This window comes from Mobula birostris, chromosome 1 (genome assembly GCF_030028105.1).
Source record: "Mobula birostris isolate sMobBir1 chromosome 1, sMobBir1.hap1, whole genome shotgun sequence".
In the NCBI taxonomy this organism is placed as follows: domain Eukaryota; kingdom Metazoa; phylum Chordata; class Chondrichthyes; order Myliobatiformes; family Myliobatidae; genus Mobula; species Mobula birostris.
In genome coordinates, this window is record NC_092370.1 from 112,852,303 (window position 1) to 112,874,966 (window position 22,664).

Genomic DNA, 22,664 nt, shown 5'->3' on the forward strand with positions numbered 1-22,664 from the left:
AAAAAGAAAACTATACTCTATCAGTTTTCTTCTGATTCTTATTAGAGTAAGATTCAAAACATGCCTTTAACCTCTTCTAGTTGATCATTATGAATGTGGAAACAATGAATGACCCAATTATTTTGCCCTCTGGGCCTTGAGGTAGGATGTTTGCCTGTCTTGGCCTGTGAGTGCATGGTTCAATTTCATTGAAGGACACTGAAAATCAGTAGATCCAAAAGCACTTAGCATATTTTCCCCTTTAAACCCAGGATCTTCTGAAGCTGCTGGCTATGCTCCTACAGCTGCATTAGTGAGTTCTTACAAAACGAGTTAGTTTGCTCTTCTAACTAATGAGTACTCTTTAATCAGTTGAGCCATTGACATGTATTCTGTTTTTTTTTGTGTTTTTGAAAGAGCAGTGTTACAGATTTTAAACATTTTCAAAGCTGAGCAATGCACTAATTTGAACTCCACAACAATATTTTTCTGTATAGTGCTTTAATTATATTAGAGATTTTTATATTTTAAAAAAGGGTGCTATTTAACAGGGATTACAGTGGTTATGGATGAATAAAATGGAAGACAGTGCCTTGAAAAAGCTATTTTCACATCTTACTGTCTTATTTTCTACATTTAAAATGTATTGAAGTAGGATTTTTTGAGCTAACCTACAAAACATTGTGCATCATGTCAAATCAAAAGAAAAATTCCACCAAAAATTTACTAAAAATTAAAAAAAAAAAACACAAAATTGTGAGGGTGAAAAAGTATTCATCCTTTTTGTGATTGCTGCGCTAACTTTTGGGTGGGTACCTTACCCACTTACCCAATTTGTTGATGTAGAAAATTGGAGTATCACTTGTTTTTCAATGAATTCATAAGGGGGGAAAAAACACTCCCTCTGTCTAAGGCCCAGTAGTATGGTGGAAGAGGTTTGAAGAGATTTGGTGTTTCATCTAAAACACTCAAGCTTCTATAAATGCACCATGGAGAGCATTCAGGCTGCGTCACTGTCTGGTACCGTTCGGGGTGGGGGGTGTCACTGCACAGGACTGAAAGAAGCTACAGAAAGTCGTTACATTAGTCAGCTCCATCTTGGGTACTAGTCTCTGTAGTACTCAAGACATCTTCAAGGAGCGGTGCCTCAGAAAGGCGACATCCATTATTCAGGACCCCCATCACCCAGGGCATGCCCTCTTCTCATTGCTACCATCAGGAGGGAGGTACACATGCAACAATTCATGAACAGCTTTTACCCCTTTGCTATACGATTCCTAAATGGATATTGAACCCATGAACGCTATCTCACTTTTTTAATAGACATTATTTCTTCAAGGTACGTTCAGTGCCGTTAAGATGAACTTGTACCCTTTCCCAGATTTGTGCTTCTCTATTATCGTTTCCCTGCCTTGTCATGAATGCTCTTTTGTCTTCATTTTGGTTTGCTTTGTTGAATATCGCAGAATCAAATTTATTAATGTTGACTTTTTTAATGTTGAATTGGCTTTATTTCTTACATCCTTCACATACATGAGTAAAAGTCTTTACGTCTCCATTTAAATGTGCAATCATAGTAATTTATAATAAATAGAACAATCAATGTAATATAGAGTACATTCAAATTAGCTTGAGTTCATCAGTCTGATGACCTGGTGCAAGAAGCTGCCCCGGAGCCTGTTGGTCCTGGCTTTTATGCTGCGGTACCGCTTCCTAGATGGTAGCAGCTGGATTAGATTGTGGTTGGGACAGTTTGGTTCCCCAATGATCCTACACACCTGTCCTTGTAAATGTTCTGAATCATGGGAAGTTCCCATCTAGAGATGCACTGGATTGTCCATACCACTCTCTGCAGAGTCCTGCGATGAAGGGAGGTACAATTCCCACACCAGGCCGTGATGCAGTCAGTCAGGATGCTCTCAATTGTGCCCCTGTAGAAAGTTCTTAGGATTTGGGAGCCTATACCAAACTTCCTCAACTGTCTGAGGTGAAAGAGGTGCTGTTGTGCCTTTTTCACCACACAGCTGGTGTGTACAGACTACGTGAGGTCCTGGGTGATGTGGATGCTGAGGAACTTGAAGCTGTTTACCCTCTCAACCCCAGATCCATTGGCGTCAGTAGGGGTTAGCCCGCCTCCATTCCTTCTGTAATCCACAACCAGCTCCTTTGTTTTCGCGACATTGAGGAAGAGGTTGTTATTATTACCAGCATGTGTAATGAAATTTGCTAACTTAGCAGTTCAGTGCAATACATGATATTATAGAAATAAAAAATAAATTTACATATAAAAATTTGTTTATTTCTATGTTACCATGTATTGAACTGCTGCTTAACAAATTACATGGCACATACTGGTGATAGTAAATCTAATTCTGCGATATTCAACAGACTAAACCAAAATGAAGTGAAAAGAGCATTCATGACAAGGCAGGGAAATAATAGAGAAGCACAAATTAAGGAAGGGTACACTTCAAAGGCACTGAACATACCTCGGAGCTCAGTATAGTCTATTATTAGGGGGAGGGGGGAATATGAAACCACAGCCACGAGGAAATCTGCAGGTGCTGGAAATTCAAGCAACACACATCAAAGTTGCTGGTGAACGCAGCAGGCCAGGCAACATCTATTGGAAGAGGAACAGTCGACGTTTTGGGTCGAGACCCTTCGTCAGGACTAACTGAAAGAAGAGCTAGTTAGAGATTTGAGAGGGGGAGGGGGAGATCTGAAATGATACGAGAAGTCAGGAGGGGGAGGGATGGAGCCAAGAGCTGGACAGTTGATTGGCAAGAGGGATATGAGAGGATCATGGGACAGGAGGCCTAGGGAGAAAGACAAGGGGAGGGGAACCCAATGGATGGGCAAGGGGTATAAGTGAGAGGGCCAGAGAGAGAAAAAGAATGTGTATATAAATGATTAACGGATGGGGTACGAGGGGGAGGTGGGGCATTAGCAGAAGTTTGAGAAGTCAGTGTTCATGCCATCAGGTTAGAGCCTACCCAGACAGAAAATATAAGGTGGTGTTCCTCCAACCTGAGTCTGGCTTCATCTTGACAGTAGAGGAGGCCGAGGATAGACATATCAGAATGGGAATGGGACGTGGAATTAAAATGTGTGGCCATTGGGAGATCCTGCTTTCTCTGGCAGATAGAGCGTAGGTGTTCAGCAAAACGATCTCCCAGTCTGTGTCGGGTCTTGCCCATTTCACGCACATTTGCTCTCACTCCAGCCTCCCACCACCCCATTAGGAATAGGGTTCCCCACGTCCTCACCTACCACCCCACCAGCCTTGGGTCCAACATATTATTCTCTGTAACTTCCGCCACCTCCAACGGGATCCCACCACTAAGCACATCTTTCCCTCCCCCCCCCCCCCCCCCCGCTTTCCATAGGGATCACTCCCTCTTCGACTCCCTTGTCGATTCGTCCCCCCCATCCCTCCCCACCGATCTCCCTCCTGGCATTTATCCTTGCAAGCGGAACAATTGCTACACATGCCCTTACACTTCCTCCCTTACCACCATTCAGGGCCCCAGACAGTCCTTCCAGGTGAGGCGAGGCTTCACCTGTGAGTTGGCTAGGGTGATATACTGCGTCCGGTGCTCCCGATGTGGCCTTCTATATATTGGCGAGACCCGACGCAGACTGGGAGATCGTTTTGCTGAACACCTACGCTCTGTCCATCAGAGAAAGCAGGATCTCCCAGTGGCCACACATTTTAATTCCACATCCCATTCACATTCTGACATGTCTATCCACGGCCTCCTCTACTGTAAAGATAAAGCCGCACTCAGGTTGGGGGAACAACATCTTATATTCCGTCTGGGTAGCCTCCAACCTGATGGCATGAACATTGACTTCTCTAACTTCCGCTAATGCCCTACCTCCCCCTCGTACCCCATCCATTATGCATTTATATACACACATTCTTTTTCTCTCTCTCCTTTTTCTCCCTCTGTCCCTCTCACTTATACCCCTTGCCCATCCTCTGGGTTTTCCCCCCCTCCCCCTTTCTCCCTAGGCCTCCTGTCCCATGATCCTCTCATATCCCTTTTGCTAATCAACTGTCCAGTTCTTGGCTCCATCCCTCCCCCTCCTGTCTTCTCCTATCATTTCGGATCTCCCCCTTCCCCTCCCACTTTCAAATCTCTTACTAGCTCTTCTTTCAATTAGTCCTGACGAAGGGTCTTGGCCCGAAACGTCGACTGTACCTCTTCCAATAGATGCTGCCTGGCCTGCTGGGTTCGCCAGCAACTTTGATGTGTGCCACAGCCACACCGCCTAGGTCAGGCCACCCCTCTAAAAAATAGCTGCTGGAGAAGAATGGCACTTGAAAGAGAGGCTACTGTGATGTCAACAGTCACTCTGAGCTGTAGAAGTCGGTGGTTGCAACTGGAGATGATGTTCATGGCTCCACCATCTTTACGGCCTTGTACAAAAAGTGTATTTATGGATGAATAGCAAAGAGGAAGCCCTGGCTTTAAAAAAAGAGGTATGTCCTTGCCTATAAAGACTTCGCAAAGTTTCACTTAGAAGTTACTGTAAAGATATGGAAGAAAGTCATGTCAGATGAGACTAAAGTGGAACTTTTTGGCCTCAAAATTAAGTGTTATTGTGTAAATCTAAACAGCATCTCTACTGTAAAATATGGTGGAGGTAGCAGCAGGGACTGGAAATCTGGTCAGGATTGATGGGAAGATGAATGCTGCTAAATACGGAAATCCTGGATAAAAACCTGCTAGCTTGTGCCAGAAAGCTTAAAATGGGAAGTAAGTTTGTCTTTCAGCTGGACAATGACCTAAAACACACTGCCAGATCAAACATGAACTGGTTTCAAATAAAGAAAATTTGTCCTTGAGTGGCCCAGTCAGAATCCTAACACCTTATCGACCTCAAGATTGCTGTCTACTGCTGCTCCCCAATGAACCTGGCATAGCTTGAGCAATTTTGGAGGGAGGAATTGGTAAAACTTGCCAAGCTAATAGAGACTTATCCATAAAGACTACCTGCAGTATTAGCTGTGAAAGAGGTGGTTCAACTAAGTGCTGAGCCAAGGGGGATGAATATTTTTGAACTGCTGACATTTCGGTTTTTGAATTTTTCGTTTTTCCTGCTTTTTGGGCTCTACAGTGAAAAAAGGAGCATATGATTCAAAATAAAATTTCTCAGTTAAATTGATCAAAATCACAAGTTGTTTTACTCATTTATGTGAACAAAGGGTTGGGTGTTGAATACTTTTACAAAGCACTGTAAGTTATTACTTGGGCACCTTTTGGGTGACAAATTTATAGAAAGTGAATTGTGAAAAACAGTCTAGGCGCATAGCCATAGTCAAATGATATAGTTATGCTTACAACCACAGTCAGTTTCATCCACTGCAGTGTTTTTTTTCCCCCCCCAAATTCCTTCTGACCTCAATTTCACTATGCTGCTTGTTGTCATTTAATGATTCCTTTTGCATCACATTTGCCATGCCTCTAGAATTCTAGATGGGGAAACAATTGATCAGATTAGATTTGCTGCTTTTTGTTTTGCTGACACAATCTACCTCACACTTTTCTACATGGTTAGATAAGATGCTGGTTCACCAACTTTAATGGAACAGTTTGATTAAAGAATCGGCTAATTTAAGGAGTGTATTTGCAGTGCTATAGTTGGAAATTCTTAGTGCCTTTTGGTGTATCCAATGCAGTCAGCTGTTTCTTGATGCCTAGGTGAATTTAATTTCACTACAATGCTGAAGAGAATGATGGGAGGAAACCAAGATGGGATCATCCTTTGACTACTGTTTATAGTGATGCATGGTGCCATTGAACATGGGAATATTAAGCCTCCGTCTTCTGTCACTCATTGGCTGGCCAGTACTATTCAAAACTAGTTGGGATTTCTGAATTTTTACTAGCAGTATTTAGTTGGCGTGTACTGTTTTACCTGCACTGTATCGATACCTCATTTTTGAGTATACCTAATGCTGATCTAGGAATTCTCTGCAATATTTTTCTTTGAATTAGGTTTGGTTCCCTGGCTTTATGGTATGATGAAAGTAAAATCAGACCATGAAGCAAACGTGCTGAGGTACTTCTGCTGGCTTTCAATATATTATGGATGTGTAGTTTTGAGCTGCCTGATCTTTTCTGAATTTGTCCCATTTTAACATAGTTATGATTCATCCAGCAAACAGGTGGATGATTGATGATTAATTGTTTCATTATTCATCCTCTTGCTGCTGGAGAATGATGTCCCCCATTTCAAGTACATTCCGTGACCTTTTAACTTGGATTGCTTCAAATGATTTTGAGCTGTTGGAATGTGTTTCCATGGATTTGCATTAAATAGCACTCAGCAAGAAGTTTATTTCCTATATTTGACCTGATGTCTTGAGACAGGTAGTCACCACTTTTTTTAAATGTGATGAATTCTCCTGGTAAGGTCTAAACATTACCAACCATTGTAATGAAGAAATCTAGGATGTAGACTGAACATGAGACGTAAAAGTCATAGAATCATGCTTAGTCTGGGACAGTTCTAATGTACAAGTTCCTAGATATTTGAGAATGTGTTTCTGGATTGCCAATTAAGACCTATGCTGCCGCCAGGTAGTCTCCTGTTTTTGTTTCCTCTAATATTTTGTTGTGATTAGTTGCAGCTGAATAAGTTGAACCATTTTTCCCAGGAGATTCCAGGATTGAATGGCTTGTCATATGAAGAGCATTTGATGGCTTTGGGCCTGTATTCATTAGAATTCAGAAGAATGAGGGGGTGACCTACTTGAAATCTATTGAATGGTGAAAGGCTTTCATAGAGTGCATATGGAGAGGATGTTTCTTATGGTGGGAGAGTCTAAGACCAGACACAGCCTCTGAATAGAGGGACATTCTTTTAGAATAGAGATGAGGAGGAATTTCTTTAGCTAGAGAGTAGTGAATCAGTGGAATTCTTTGCCACAGGCAGCTGTGGAGGCCAAGTCTTTGTACCTAAGGAAGAGATCAGGGCATGAAGGGATCTGGGTGGTGGGGGGAAGGCAGGGGATTGGGGCTGAAAGGAAAATTGTATCAGCAGTGATGAAATGGTGGAACAGACTTGATGGGCCAAATGGCCAAATTCTGCTTCTATATCTTATGGTTGTTTTCAGAGGGCGATTAAGAACTGATTGTAATACATTAAAACTGTCTTAATCCATCATCCCTATTTCCCCTCACCCATCCTCTCCCTGTCCTTTTGCCAATTACCCACATACTCCTCCCAGTGGTTACCCTCCCCACCTCTCTCCTTTTTATTTGAAACTCCACTGTCTTCTCTAGTCATATTACATCATCATCAGCCTTTCATCTCTTCCACCTCTCGGCTTCTGACATTTTTGCCATTATTTCATTTTTTGCCCCCCCCCCCCACCTGGCTGCCCCTAGCAATTGCTAACTCTAGGTCCACACCATGCTTTCCTTCCACTTTTCTTCTAATGGCTACATCCCCTTTCTTTCCATTCCAGCTGAAGAGTCTTGACCCAAAACATTGTCCATTTCCCAGACCCACTGAGTTTCTCCATGCTTCTCGCATTGCCTCAGATTCCAGCTTCTGCAGTCTGTAAATTCTGATGGTTTGTTATCTGGCTTACCTGGTTTTGTTTACTGTGTTCACTTTAAACTTATCTGAGCCCCATTCCCACACTTTTAAACTTATTGCAGTTTTCCCCCATGCTCTTTTGAAACTAATCTGGTTCACTGCAAAATATATTATACTGTGGTACATCTTTTAAAAAAAATATATGTTGGTGTCCTAATAGGAGTTCACTGGAAAATATACTAGTCCACCATCACATATCCTAGGGGTGCTGAATTATGGAGTTTTACTGTCCTGCAATTTGTGATGCTACATATTAGGTGGGTTGGATAAGAATGTTATTTCCTTCTGTAGAATTATCAGTGAACTGCATTGATTTTTAACATAATCCATTTGATTCATAATCACTGCTGCTGATGCTAGTTTTTAATTCTAGATTACTAAATTGAGTTTAAATTATCTACATTTAAGTACAATTTTATAATACAATTTTTCTAAATCACTGGATCATTAATTTGGCAATTTAACTGGGTTACATTTCCCTTTTTTTTTAACCTGAATTCATCTGTGTTCCACCTTCGCAACTTTTGTAAGTTAATAAACTTCACATGACGAAACAACAACTAGCACATATTTTAACCGAGCTCAAATCCTTCCTTATTTTATTCTTGGTTTTGGTATTCTACCGGACTTATAACTCTGAGTTACCCAAGCTTCTGATCTCTTACTCATTTCAAAGTTTATTTGATGCCCTTCATTGGCCCTGTATTTAGTTGCCACTTCTGAAGCCTTTCTACCCCTCTTTTCAATGTTTAAAATCTTTTTTAGAAACTACTTTGACTAAGCTTTAGTTATCTATTCTGATATTTTATGTGGCATGATATATTTGATAATGTCTTACAAAATTATTATGTAATTGCTTGTTTTTGTTTTAAAACCTCAATTTTACAACTGAAGGATTGGCTCAGATTTGGGGAAGAATTTCTGTGGTTTTGCTAATGAATATTCATATGCTGTATTCTTGTCATTTCCAAGTTAAGTGATTTGAAGTTGGTAGGAGGCTTGTTGCAATTGGGCTCTGTGTTTAACTTAGAGGGTGGTAGGAAATGTAGGGCAATTTGACACAAGGTCAGACTAGTAAAAAGTAATTAAGTTTTGTATCAGAAAATTCTTGCTTGCCGTGAATTAAATGTATTTGGCACTAACTTGGATGGTTTGTGGAAACCGTTTAATATTATGTCACCCTTTAAACCAGCAGTGGATGATGAGTCATAGCCAGTCTTTACACTTGTGTGTAATAACTTGTGTTAAACAAAGCTTCTACATGGTTATGTGGGCACCTGGCCAAATTAAGAGGAGTGGAATGACATGTTTAAAAAGGCAGCAACACACATCAAAGTTGCTGGTGAACGCAGCAGGCCAGGCAGCATCTGTAGGAAGAGGTACAGTCAACGTTCCAGGCCGAGACCCTTCGTCAGGACTAACTGAAGGAAGAGTGAGTAAGGGATTTGAAAGTTGGAGGGGCAGGGGAAGATCCAAAATGATAGGAGAAGACAGGAGGGGGAGCGATGGAGCCAAGAGCTGGACAGGTGATTGGCAAAAGGGGATACGAGAGGATCATGGGACAGGAGGTCCGGGAAGAAAGACAAGGGGGGGGGACCCAGAGGATGGGCAAGGGGTATATTCAGAGGGACAGAGGGAGAAAAAGGAGAGTGAGAGAAAGAATGTGTGCATAAAAATAAGTAACAGATGGGGTACGAGGGGGAGGTGGGGCCTAGCGGAAGTTAGAGAAGTCGATGTTCATGCCATCAGGTTGGAGGCTACCCAGACGGATTATAAGGTGTTGTTCCTCCAACCTGAGTGTGGCTTCATCTTTACAGTAGAGGAGGCCGTGGATAGACATGTCAGAATGGGAATGGGATGTGGAATTAAAATGTGTGGCCACTGGGAGATCTTGCTTTCTCTGGCGGACAGAGCGTAGATGTTCAGCAAAGCGGTCTCCCAGTCTGCGTTGGGTCTCGCCAATATATAAAAGGCCACATCGGGAGCACCGGACGCAGTATATCACCCCAGTCGACTCACAGGTGAAGTGTTGCCTCACCTGGAAGGACTGTTTGGGGCCCTGAAAAGGCAGCATTTTTTTTTCTTGGGATCAAGGAAGACAATATGTACATTGGTGAAATGTGAGTTGATTTTCTGCATTGATGTAATGTACTAGCACCAGAAATAAATATTTTAATCTTTATTTAGATAGCTAAGCTTATTCGGATATTTAACACTGGACAGGACTGTGTTGAGAATTGCATCATGCAGAAACATAATTAAGATCACAAGGATTTGTACCCAGTATATGTTGAGATAATGATGCAGAAGCCACTCTTGGCCATTGCCTTAACAGCTCAGAAAATGGAAAAAATGGGCTCGTTTCTTTGTTTATCATTAGCTGGAAATGTGTAAATGTTAGATTAAACTTGACTATGATCTCCATATTGAGTTGCCTTCTGATAAAGCTGAGGCTCATAACTGAAAAAGGGCAATTAGGTGAAATACCAAATGGCAGCTGCTGACTGTATAATTGAACTGAAGACTTCAGATGGATGGGAGAAGATTGGAGAGTACTTTGTGAGCTTCAGCTGGTTTGTGATCTAATGTTTCTGTGGATTTTTGTCTGTTTAAAATAATCTTTTGTCAATCTCTTTACACTAACTTCCTGTGCTCTTTTTTTGTTTCCTTTCTCCTTTCCCCATTTTTCTCTACCCTTATCTGATTATCTGTATCTGGCAGCTTAACTTGGAGCTTTTTATCACTCAGCCCACTTCTCAACACATGAGAGCAACTCCAGTGATTAAATGTTTGTACAACAAGCCTCTACAGCTCTGAAAGGGTCATCTTGAAAAGGTTTTTACCAATTATTTCCAGTTCCACTTTTGGTGAGCATTAAAGGATCAAAGAGCATCTTTTTTTTCACTTGACCACTGGACTTCTACTTTGTTTTTACAGTATTTTGGAATCTACTCTGCATTGAATTGTGGGTCTGGAATTTGTGAAGTTCAGCAAAACTAATAGTTGATTTAGTACAAAAATAATTCATTGGATTTATACCCAACTGTTCCAAGTCTGCTTAGATTTTCATTAATAGGGTTATATCTTTGTATCTAGAAAAAAGGAAGAATGGTTGGATGTTTGGGCAAGATTCTGATTGGTATAGAAAACAAATTTTTGATCTTCTAGACTGCATAACGATGCTGACTGCAATGGTGACTGAACAGTGGAGTTAGAGAAACAACAGTAGTGAAACTTCTAACCACATTTTAGTTGATTCATCAGAGCAGTCAAAGTGCCAAAAGTTTATCTTGTTAACAATACTCATTTGAAATACTGCCAGTATCGTGATTGCTGGATTTCACTATTCTTCAACACTATTATTACATGGGATTCCAAACTTTTTATTTTGGGGATAGTGTTTATAATTTATGCCTGAGTTTTACATTTCCTCACAGCTGGTTGTCCAGATTTTGTTCAGTAGCTACAGCAGTTTATTTATATTATTTACAGATTTAAATCTTGTATCATGAGCCAAGACATGGAAAGGGAAAGCATAACAATTTCTATTAACCAGTGTACATTCTGATGATTTGCCTTTTTTATTTGCACTTAAATTTTTTATGCAGTTGTCTTTCTGGACAGTAAACCATTGTGATTCATTTCCCAATGATATAAAATTGGTCTCTCCCTCTTCTAAATTGTCTTGGTGCACCAGGTTTGTGCTGGGAAAGTGCAGTGTACTTTTAATTTGTTCTGTGATGCATTGCTTGACTGTGTGTTACTATTGTGTCAGGGTATATGGAATGGCTTTTAAAAAAGTGTTTTATTTCATAAATGTGTGTGAAGTACCAGAGAGCTGCTGGTACCTAGGGAAAAGGGAAGATGCAGTATTTAGCAAAACGAAAACAGAATAACCCATCAAGCATATAAATCTACAGAATAATATATAATAATTTTTAATGTGTGCAGAGCAACTAACACTGACTTAAAGATGACATCCCCAGTCTAACCCAAGAAGTTTACATCAAAATCATACTTTACTATTGCAAATGGAAATCTTATCCTTATTTTTAATTTGGAATCTCATGTACTATTGAAGAGTTGTTTCTATTCTTGGGAATGAATTATTATTGGTGATTTAAAAAAATGATAAAAGCTGTTGTCTTGCTATCTGTACAATATTTTCTGGCATTTCAAAACTCCATTCCTCTTGTGTCAATCCACTATTAATCCTGTAAATCATCCTTGTATATTGATGCACAATGAAGGAAGAACAATGAGAGAAGGTAGCTTTCTTATGCCTCGTTAATTAATCAAGAAAGTAAGCGGTTTAGTTGTTTTTAAATTATTGGTCTTTTATCCATCTGTTGTGACATGTATACAAGAAACTATATGTAATAATATCATGTTAGTGAATGAACATCAATACCTGGCACTGTGTTAATGGTTAAAGATTTAATTGAAATACATAATTTCTGCCATGTTTGCTGTCTTTCCCCACATTCCATATTTTGAGTACTTTGACCAGAAATATGACTGTACTGTGAGCTTTTGTCCAAATCCCATGACAGCATTTAATTGGTGGTAGTAGAGTTTCAGATGTAATATAAGCATGCAACCATGATTGTGATTGCATTAAATTACAAATTACAGTAAAGCTCAATCTAGTGCCCTTCTGAGACAAGCACTCAGATCCTAGTTCCAGCCACACCCAGCCCACAACTTGGGCCCTAGTCCCACTTACACTCTTGATCTCCATATCATAGCCACACTTGCATTCTGGCCATCACTCCTGACTAATTGAAATCCCAAAAGAAACTACCTAGTATGTGTAGAGAAATGCCTTTAAACTTCGGGGAAGTGCAGATTATTAGAAACCATCCTTATTCATTTGTTAATAGTTTGTTCATTATTAGTTCCAAAGGATCTGAGCCAAATGTGAGGTACATGCATTTCCTGATGCCATTTTTATTTTTAAAGCACTTTTTAAAAATGTATCTTAAAGTGAAAATCTTGGCATGAACCTGCTTTTAACTTGATGTAGCATTCAGGCCTTTTTGTGTGTGAGTAATTTTAATTCTTGTCAAATATTTATTCATTAAAGTTTGCAAGATGTGCTTTTGTTGGTCCATAGTGTACTAACAACACTAATAAATATGATTTACTAACGAGTTGAACAACTGGCACCTGTCTTTCATTCCTTGTGTCTCTGTAATTGAACCATAAACTTAAATTAATATTATCCAATAGTGGTTGCTGAATATTCACATGTGACTACAGTGTCACCAACTTAGCCCATGCACTTATTTAAGAACTGATAATGCAGTTAAATGTACTTACAAATATCTACAATTCAGTAATCAAGGAAGAAGAGCACTTGTAACTGACTCCATTAATATAAAAAAAAATCACAACTACATTTTCTTGTGTTTTAACTGTTTGTTAGTATGACAAAATGAATTAATCTCCATGTGAAAATGAGAATTGAAATCACATACTTGTGAATATTACTACCTGTTTCTGGTTAAAAATTTGGATTCACATTTAGCTACATGTGATAATGTATTGCCCAATGCTCACTTCAATGCAGCATAGGAGGATGACATTCAAGCCATGCTGCAATAAGGTGTACTGTCATCATTGTTATTTATATATTCTATTGTGTTTTAGCAGAGAGAATTGTGACTAAGCATCAGAGAATGTATTTGAGAGAGTGAGATTCTAAAAATGAACATTTAATAAAGCTTTTGAATGCAAATGATGATATTGAGAGGAGTTCTGAAGGAAGTTCTACATGGATCTAGATAGCTTCACTTCATATGGTGGTGAAAGGTGAATGACAGGAAAACTGAATTGAAGGCCCAAAGATCATAGACTTGAACTTGAGTAGATGGAGGTGGTACAAGTAAGGATGGGGGAAATAATAAAAAATACATTGGTTAAAGAGTTAATGAAAGTTGAGAAAGCTACTGTTGAGTGAATGAATCACCAGAGCTGAGTGCTGGAGCTCAGACTTCACATGAAGGAACAGAATTTTATATACAAGCTGCATAGAAGGAAGAAGTTCCTTATGAGGGAATATATGTCAAATGAGACAAATCCTTACAAATTAAATTCAATGCGAGGCTATCCATGAAAAGCAGTTTTCCTAATTGTGAAAGATTGAATTGTGAAGAATCAAAATTATTTAGGCATCCTGGTGTATTTCAATAAAAGTTATTGCATATGCTTTACATTTAATCTTGAGCACTCAATTTGAGTAAGGGCATATTAGCCTTGATTTAAATATGTCATAGGTGATTTATTTTACTTAAGTGGTACATTCCTGCACTAACCCATGTCTCCTGAATTACTTAACTATCTAAAATTCTGTTAGTCTGTCTTGAATATACTTGATGACTGAGCCTTGAAACCTTTTAGATTAGTTCATTCCAATGCTTTCTTTGACTGAGAAAGATTTTTTTTGTCCTATCCTTATTGGCTACCCTTAAACGATTGTGACCCTTGGCTCTGGTTGCCAATAAGAAATCCAGGGGAAACATGAATTGTACATTTATCCTGCGTTTTCTTAAGGAGCTTGATGTTTTAAGTGAGATTACCTTTTATTCTATTAAATTTAAGACTACAAGGCAGCAAAGACTTATTCTAATAATCTGCTTTTACTGTTAATTAACCTTTGTATGGGAGAAGATGAGGGCTGTTGAATTTCTGGCAAGTTCACTTCAGGAAATTTATACCTTTTAAGATCCAGGTAAGTGGAAAGTATGTCATCAGTCTTGACTTCAGTGGATGGAGTTCTTTGGAGTGTCAGGTGGTAAATCTATTCCCATCGATATTCAGTTTTGACATCTTACGTAGCTGCTGGCTAGTCCAGTTGAGTTCAATGACTTCCAGGATGGTGATGGGGCACTTGGAAATGGAGATACCATTGCATATCAAGGGGAAGTGATTAGATGACTTGGGAATTGAGGAAAAATCAAGTAAAGAGATGATAAGTATGGATATATATTTCACTAGTAATGGATTGTAGAATTGTTTTGCTGGAATATTTTTTGCTCTGATGGTCCCACATTAGGAAGTTGTTTCCCTGCTCTATTGCTACCTTGCCCATAATCATCTGTCAATTCAAACCCATTCCTATACCTGCATCCAATTTTAATACATTTTGATCATCTTTCAATATGAATAGCACTCTTTGTCAGATTTTCTTTTAGTACAGTATCATTCATCTTTCATTGTCATTAAACCTAGCAAAACAAATTTTGAATCCTGGTATCCAAAGGTAGATCCAGTATCTCAACGGCTGCCTTTTAAATGGCTTGTATAAATTACATGCTGCCTATCTTTCTGCTTTGTGTTTTCCGCTGGTCACACTGCTTCTAAAAATTTGTATATTCTTTCTGCCATATATACTGTATATGATCCATCTATCCATTATACTAACTATTGTGTGTCAACTAGAAATTATCTTGTTGAATGACCTGTTAACTATTATGTGCTTTTTGGAAAATACATTTTTAAGATTGTCATTTTATAGAAATTTTTAGTTCAGTGTTACTGAAGGAACAGATTAAAAAAAAAAGTAGTGAAACTTTGACACTAGCTAGACAGTAAGGTTAATATTGTAATAGTTCTAGCAAATAAAGGATCTGAATGATCAGAGAATAAGAGGATATAAAATCACTTGATGCTTGGACAGACAGCTGGAAAAGTAATTAGTTAAATGCTGACAATTTTGATTGAGTATGAAGAGATTCCATTTGAGGGAGCAGTTCTATATATTATTTTCATGGATCAAAGTAGATTGAAATGTAAGATGCTTTTAGTACTGCAAAGAGTGCAATTTGTGGCTTTTAACATTAAAAGTGCTGTTTAACATTTATAAGGGAATTGACCTGAAGAGACTGGGGAAAAATGAATTGTTTGACATACGATCTTTCACAATCAAAACTGAGTTATTTTGGAGTCACTTGGAGACCATGACTGGGGGAAAAAAGTGTTTCTTGTATTCATGGCTGGCAAAGCTGTATAAACAGCTGTAGATCTTTTAATCTAACATCAATAAATAAAAAGTTAGCAATGCTTAAGAAAGTGGGAAGTAATCAGTGTAACTGATTTGCATTTTTTTAAAGGAGACATTTCAGAGTACACTGAAATGTCTTCTCTTTAAAAGATTTTAATAAAATATAACATTGAAGTCATTTATAAGAACATTTTTTGCATCATCAAGATGCAACATGCAGGTAAATGGAAGAAAATGAAAGCTAATCAAAGGCGGCTGAGTACTGCTGATTAAAGTTGTAAGGAATGTAGCAGTAAAAGGAAAATTATTCTTTCATTCTTGGAATCAATTTATGTAAGAATGGATCTTAAAATTTTCAATTCTAGTTTCTCCTATGTAGGAATGTTAACAGGAAAGTGAAACAGGATGAAATTTATTGAGGAGATGAGAATAGAACAAGATAAAGTAAAGCTGGAAGATGTGTGAAATATTTCTCCTGGTATCTTTTAAAAAAAATAGTGCTGGAAAAATTCATTCTGCTTTAAACCATTCACACTGACTTAATGATGGGGGATGAATGTTAAAATAAACTCACAATCTGAAGCTAAAGCATTAGCCAAATTCAAGTTAACTAGATGAAGCAGAGGATGATTAAGTAGAAGATGAAAAGTTTCTGAAAAAGTTTTTTTAAAAAAAAGACAAATATAAAAAATAATGTTGGCTATGATCTCTCAGATGTATGGATTGATGAGAATATGAAATGAAACGGCAGAGTGTTTTTACAATATTTCACATCTATCAGACATAGTGTTAGAGGTCAAAGAATATCAAGATCTCTTGGACTGATCATGAATAAATCAGCAGATTGAGAGTAAAATCCAGGTGATAACAGTCAAAAAGGGAGGTCAACTCATTCCTTAATGGTGGTCAGGGGGAAGATATAAAAATCATCAATCAAAATATTTAGAAACCAGAAGTAGAGCAATTAGAATTAAATTTCAAAGGAAATGTCTTGATTACTCTATTTCAAATGCTAAGCTATGTTGATAAGTAGTATAATGTACGTGGACATATCTTTTTGATAAGGTCCCACATAGTAGGCTGGAAATTTAGAAAACAAAAGTAAAACACTTTCACTGATAAGTGGGTCTGAAATACCATGGGTTCATTGCTGGGATTAGTGTTTGTAGTCAATAAATGATTTGGACATGGAATTGGAAATGCAGTGAAAAATGGTTGGTCTTAATATATTGGAGTATAGAGAGACATCTTTCTGTCTGCACAAGTGCACCACAAGGCTATGTTGCTTAGCTTCCTTCTCTACTCGCTTTACACTTATGACTGTGTGGCTGAGCACAGCTCGACTGCCATATTTAAGTTTGCTGAGGACACCACTGGTGTGAGCTGAATCAAAGCTGGTGATGAATCAGCATATAGGCGGGAGATTGAAAATCTGGCTGAGTGGTGCCTCAATATCAGCAAGACCAAGGAGCTGATTATTGACTGCAGGATGAGGAAATCAGAGGTCCATGAGCCAGTCCTCATTTGGGGAACAAAGGTGGAGAGGGTCAGCAACTTTAAATTCCTCAGCGTTATTACAGTGCACGTGTCCTGGGCCCAACATGCAAGTGCAATTATGAAGAAAGCATGGAAGCTCCTCTACTGCTTTAGGAGTTTGCAAAGATCTGGCATGGCAAACTTCTATAGATGTGTGGTGGAAAGTATATTGACTGGCTGCATCATGGACTGGTAGGGAAACGCTAATGCCCTTGAATGGCAAATCCTACAAAAAGTAGTGGATACCGTTCTGTCTTTCATGGGTAAAGCCCTTCCCACCGTTGAGCACCGCTACATGGAGTGCTGTTGCATGAAAGCAACATGATCATCAGCTGCCCCCACCACTCAGGTCATGCTCTCTTTTAGCTTCTGCCATCGGGAAGAAGGTATAGGAGCATCAGGACTCTCACCACTAGTTCAGGAACAGTTATTACTCCTCAACAATCAGGCTCTTGAACCAAAGGGGTAACTTCAGTCAACTTCACTTGCCCCATCACTGAAATGTTCCAGCAATGTATGGAGTTGCTTTCAAGGACTCTTCATCTCATGTTCTCTATATTTATTGATTATTATTACTATCATTTTTTTTTGTATTTGCACATTTTGCTTTTGGACATTGGTTGAATGCCTGGTTGGTGTTGTCTCTCACTGATTCCTTTATGGTTATTCTATTATGGCTTTATTGAGTATGCCTTTTAGAAAATAAATCTCAGGGTTGTATATGGTGACATATGTACTTTGATAGTTTACTTTGATCTTTATGATAAAGGCACTTAAATTACTGTATATTTGAATGGATGAAATTAGTTTTAAAAATAATATAGCTACATATGCATACACTTATGTTCAGCATAAAAGGCTGCAGAGTGCCCATATGAAAAATAATTGTTTCTGAAACTCATTTGAAGCAGTGTAGGGATATGTCTTTAACAATGTGTTAATGCAGGAGGTGGCCATTAATGCCTTTACTGATCTCAACCTAGTGGTTACAATGAAGCCAATTAATACGAGCATTTATTTGTCTGCCATTGCCTCATTACTATGGTACAAGAATCAAGATGTCCTATGCTCAGTAGCTGGCTTAAGTGGCCTTGAAGTATAAGTGGATGTTACATTGTTTAATACAGTATTATTGCACAAGTCTTGGTTATTAGTTGGCTAGTTTCAAATTCAAAGTTAATTTATTATTGAAGTATGTATACTCTCTACAGCCTTGAGATTTTCTTCTTACAAACCCTGACAAAACAAATAAACCCCACAGAACCCATTTACATAAAATATCCATCAAACATCCACTATGCGGGGGAAAAAACAAACCGTGCAAACAATAAAAGTAAACAAATAATATTCAGAAGTAAAGTTAATGAACGTGAGTCCACAGCCATAAAGCCAGTCATCACTGCAGCTGATTCAGGAGCCTATTAGTTGCAGGCCACAGCCTCAGTTCAGTGCAGAGTTGGGTAAACTTTGCGGAGCAGTGAGCTGTACTGGCCTGTTTCTTCCCTCTAGCCCCAACACCTTGACGGTTTCAATCTGACCCGGTGCTTAAATAGTCCAAACAAATGTGAGTCTGTTCATGTGCATAGGTGTCCATAAGTAAGACATTTGTAATAAAAGTAGTGGACACTACCCTGTCTATCACGGGTAAAGCCCTTCCCACCATTGAGCACATCTACATGGAGTGCTGTTGCAGGAAAGCAGTATGATCCATCAGATCAATGGATCCAGTACAGTTCTGAAATGCTGGACCTATTTTGAATCCACCCATTGAGCATGATATTAATACAACATTGCATGATGGGGTGAAGAGGAGAGTTTGGCTCTACAAGGATGATGATCTGTCAGCCCAACCAGTATTGTCTTGAGCAGGTGCATTAGTGTCAAGATAGCTGGTGAGAAAGTGATCAGAGTTTTTAAACCTTCCCCCTCCTGCACCCCCCCCCCCCAGTAGTTCTCTTACCACATACCATGGGTCCAACGTAGCAGGCACTGTGCCTTAAGGCAGACAGCTTTGCTGGCAGTGGTGCTGCTAAGTATTCCTGGATATTGAAATTCATTATTCAGAGTCTACTGTACATTGTGCTGTAGCTCAAGTTTACCTGACTGTACGTATTTACAACCAAATGAAACAATGTGCTCCCAGACCACGGTGCACCCATAATACATGTATCTTACACAAAACAAAATATTATTAGAAATACTTTAATAAAATAAAGTTCAAAATGCAAGTGAATGCGCAGGGCAGGTAAACAGTTAACAGCTCGCTGTCCTAGAGCCAAGACCTTGGTGGTGGCAGGGTATTCATTAATCTCACAGCCTGGGGGAAGAAGTTGTTACCCAGTCTGGTAGTCCTAGTCCTGATGCTCCTGTACCTCCTTCCTGATGGTAGTGGGTCAAATAGAAATTGTGGAATGGATGGTAGGGATCCTCAACAATACTTAGAGCCTTTCGTATACAGTGCTTTTGGTAAATGTCACAAATATGGTGGGGGGGGGTTCTGATGATTCCCTTGGCACTTTTACTATACTCTGTAGGGTGTTTTAGCTTTTGTACCACACAATAATGCAGCCAGACAAGATATTCTTGATGGTGCTCCTGTAGAAAGTTGTTAGAATGGAGACAGGGAGTCTTGCATGCCTCGTCCCTTCAGAAAGTGTAGATGCTGCTGTGTCATCTTGACTATTGAGGATATATTGTGGGTCCAAGTTAGGTTGCCCATTATGTGCACGTCTAGGAACCATTAATCTTTGCTCAAAGTGGTGTTAAATGTGACGAGGAATCGGGAGTTTACCATGGCCATGTTTGACCACAAGATCGTGTAGCTTGGAGTCAATTGTGAAGATCCCAGAGCTACTCCTCCCCTCTTTCACCAAATTGCCCACCCTTACTCATTTTATGTTAAATAGCGCTCAGTTTTGCAGATGATCTGAGGGGGACTTTGTAGAAATGACTGGACAATGAGTACTTTTATTGTATTGAACAATATATTGAGATGTGAGAACAAGTGTTGGGATGTCATGTTACAGCTGTATAAGGCATTAGTGTGACTGCACCTGGCAAATTGTGTGCAACTCTAGTTGCCCTGCCTTTAGAAAGGGTGTGATTTAGCTAGAGAGGGTGCAGAAAATATTCACAAGGATGTTGCTGGGATTGAAGGGTTGAAATAAAAAGAGAGACTAGGACTGAGAAGGAGAGGTAGTCTAAGACTGTTTCCCTGGAGCAAAGGAGCTTGATGGGTGCCCTTAGAGGTTAATAAAAGCATGAGGGGCATAGATAAGATGGACTTTCAATCTTTATCCCAGGGTAGTGGGGTCTAAAGCTAGAGATCATTAGTTTATGCTGAGAGGGAAAGTTTTTTTGTAATTTATTTTTTATTGAATTTCATCATCAAACAAACATTTCCATAAGATGTATTTCAGATACTGTACATATATATCATATAATTATATTTGTCACAAATCTCCACATAATATTTATCTGAGGTATACACTTCTAGAAAGAAGAGGAAAGAAAGAACAGTCGAAAGAAGAAAACTGTACAGAGTAGGGAGTGATTTTTTTTTACAACATATTCATTGACTCGTGAGAATAAAATCAGGCCTATGAGGTATTATGTAGTTAAACCATTTTTTCCAGTATGAATAAAATTGTTCTAACTTACAGATGCTGTTATCTTCTCCATTTTGTAAATGTCCATTGTAATTTCCATCCATACATTTAAAGTTGGGCTCTCCTGAGATAACCATTTCCTGGTAGGGGTCTTTTTACCAGCCACCAGCAGTACCTTCATTAAATATTTATCTCTTTTCAACCATTCTTGAGGTATATAACCAAAATATATGGTCTAAGTCTCTAAGGGTATTTCACATTTAAAGATGTCTTGTAGGGCATTATGTATCCCACTCCAATAGTCTTTGATAATGGGGCATTTTGCATGGTTTGCATTTTGATTTGAGAGAGCAAGATTTAAAGGAGGCCCAAAAGGCAAATTTTCACACTTTGGGTGGTGGGTATATGGAATATACTGCCTGAGAAAGTAGTACAGCCAGATAAAGTTGCAATGTGTAAAATATTTATGCATAGAAAAGATTTAGATGGACATTGTCAAATACAGGCAATGGGGCTAGCTTGAAAGATATCTTGGTGAGTTTGGAAGAACCATTTTCTGTGCTGTATAACTCCTGACATTGCTGTTGTAGACTGGGAACAGATATCTGGCAGCTACATATAGGGCATTTGTGAGACATGAATGAGCAGCAGCAGAGCAGTAGTCTGCCACAATCTCAACCCTAATGGCCTTGCGTTATCACTCATTTTACTTAAAATGAATGTGTAAAGCCTCTACGTAGGACTGCATATTTTGCTAAATAGTAAAGCAGCATGAAATGGAACAGTGCAATCCCACAAAAAAGGACCTGATCAAAGCTCTATAGGCTACACATTCAGGGATGAACAGTGGTGGATAATTAAATTCCAATAGGAGGACGTGGATTCAAGAATGTCTCCATTACATGAAAATGGAAAGCAAAACTTGAAGCGTGTGCGGCCATATTCAGAAGTGCCAAGTGGATGATCTATCTCAACTCCATTTCTCAGTAGGCCTCCTCATTGCTTTGATCTAAGAAATGGCCAAAGTGCTAAGTTCCAGAAATTTGGTAAGCGTGATATTAGAAAGTCCTGGTAAAATTGCACTCATTCAGGTCAAGGGAAATACATTCCACAGGTTGGAATTGCATCTTTCATGAAGGAAGATGTATATTGGTTGTTAGAGAAACACACACAAAAATGCTGGAGTGACTCAGCAAGTTAGACAGCATCCGTGGAATTCCTCCAGTATTTTACACGAGTTGCTCAAGATTTTTAGCATCTACAGTATTTTTTGTGTTTACGGTTTTTAGAGGCCATACCCCTCAGTTCTAGGAATTCTACAAGTCACTGTCCCAGGTCTAATCATCTGCAGCTGTTTTATCAATGAAAGTGGTGATGTTCAAACAGCGGACAGTGTCAAAAAACAATGTTCAATCCCATTCGCAAATCTCAATATAGAGATTTGCTATATTCTAAGAAGTGACTCATCTCCAGACTTCCCAAAGTTCCACCATTTGTAAGGTGTATCAAAAGTGTGGTAGAATGTTCTCAACTTGCCTGGATGAGGTCGTTTTTTTAGGCAGTTCCTCAGAACTGAGAAGGACTTGCTGCTACTGTTTGTGGATTCAGATGTGACTAATAAGGCCATTGTGGATCTATAGGCTAATTAAGGTGGATGTTTGGTAGTTCGTGAGATGATCAATTCCTAATGTTTTCGCAGGGTTTATTTGTATTTTGGATGCTTATCTCAGTTCACAGTAGCTTTAAGTGTATGTTATCATTTAGTTGCACTGCAGTTGCTCATCTAGGCTAGCCCATCAGCACATATCCAAATTCAAAACCTCTGTCAGTAATAGGAATAAGGAAAGCAGGCAATCACAAGGAGGTTCCCCTTTAACTTAGAATACATTAAGTTGAAAAGATTTTGTTGTTCATTTATT

General features: G+C 39.0%; 1 protein-coding gene across 5 annotated transcripts in view; it reads left to right on the forward strand.

The window, feature by feature from the left end:
• LOC140199015 (uncharacterized) overlaps positions 1–22,664 on the forward strand; it is a 309,841-nt gene that overhangs the window by 85,636 nt on the left and 201,541 nt on the right. The window lies entirely within an intron of this gene.